This window comes from Pteropus vampyrus, unplaced genomic scaffold (assembly GCF_000151845.1).
Source record: "Pteropus vampyrus isolate Shadow unplaced genomic scaffold, Pvam_2.0 Scaffold969, whole genome shotgun sequence".
NCBI classification, from domain to species: Eukaryota; Metazoa; Chordata; class Mammalia; order Chiroptera; family Pteropodidae; genus Pteropus; species Pteropus vampyrus.
The window spans coordinates 14,684-16,336 of record NW_011889750.1 but is presented as its reverse complement, the minus strand read 5'-3'; positions in this window follow the sequence as shown (position 1 = coordinate 16,336).

Sequence of the window (1,653 nt, the reverse complement as noted above, 5' to 3'; positions counted from 1 at the left end):
GCCAGGGTAGCTCTGTGCCTGGAATTCCTCCCGGATCTCACATCTCAGATCTCGTCCCTGGGACACAGGGCTCCGTGGCCACTTCTGAGCCTAGGAACCTGGAAGGGATTAGAAGTCAGTGCTCTGACCCCTGGAAGAGCTGAGTCCATGCTGTGGAGGACGGTCCACCTGCTGTGGTGGTCCACGGCTCTGACCCCGAATTCTAGACAAGGTAGTTTGCCTTTTAAAAGGGGAAAAAAAGCCAGTGCAACAGGCGCTGAGTTTTAAAACTTGAATCACCAGGCAAATTTTCTGTATCTTCATGAGGATTTTTTCCTTGTTTTGTTTTTCTAGAAGGTTGAGACAACTTGACTATAAAAGTGGGAAGGACACTGTGATCCAGCATCTACTTAAATTGCAGTTAGTGCATATTGAACTTATTTTAAATGAGAGGAATGTCTTATCCCGAGGCATTAACAGGCTGAGGTTTATGTCTCACGTTCCTACCTGTGTATGTCACTGTGAGAGTCACTAATGTACCAGATCTGACAGCAATAGTCGGCCTCGTCCTCAGGCTGGAGCCCGGAGATGAGCAGAAGCCCTGCGTTGGCCGAGGCGTCTTTGGATCCAGAGAAGCGGCTGGGGTCCCCGGAGCCCTGGTGCTTCTCGGAGTCTGATTTAAACCACAGGAGATACCGGGGAGGCTCCCTGTCTTCTGCTGGAACCAGTTTATCCAGTAGCCACCAACACTGAATCCACTACTCAGGGTGCAGGTGAGTCTGGCTGTTGCTCCCAGAGAAGCAGAGAGGGAGGGCGGCTGAGTCAGCACAGGCTGGGAGAGGGAACCTGCAAACACAGACAATTGTCAGGGTTGGGTTAGAGACCAAGATAAAGTTTCTGGGGGGACTGAGCATGAAGGGAATGAAATTCAAACCGAGATCTGATCCTGAGGCCTGTACCCACCTGTGCACTGAGAGAGGAGCACGAGGAGGACGGGGGTCCAGGCCATGGTGCACGCAGCCCCTGAGCCCACAGTGGGGCTGGGCTGCCCCAGGCCTCCTTTTCTTCCCCACCTTCCGCCAGAGGAGGGGCTGTGCATGCAAATGTGTGTCCATCCAGTGACCGCCCAGCCCCTCCCTGAGCCATGGTGCTGGAGCTCAGCTCACAGCCAGACTGAGGATGGAGGTTGGTTTTTCCCTCTGAGAGAGTCCTGGGAGGAAACACCTGCTGACACCACACAAAGGTCCCTGCTCAGGGGACTCTGCCAGGCCAGAGAGGACACAGCTGCTGAGTCCCCTCAGGGAGCAGAGAGAACAGCCCCAATGCCCACGCTCCTTTGAGTGAATGGTCCTCACTGAGCCATTGTGCAGGGACCACAGGGACGTCCCACAGCGGCCCCTAGTGGTGGCAGTACACACACCTCCCTGTGGCCCAGAGCCCTGAGAGCCGAGCTACTTTCTGCATCTAAGCAGGTCCCTGTCTCTAGTCACACACCCATGGGCTGATTCCTAGTAAATGTGATTCCCATACGCTGTACATTGAGTTTATTTGTTTGTACTGTATGTTTCTGCAACAGCCTCAACATCTTTCAATTGTTTTTTTTTTAATGTTCTTAACTGCCAAACTGTATTTCTCATGTCTTTTTGTTAATTTGAAAATGTTTTAGGTGATTCT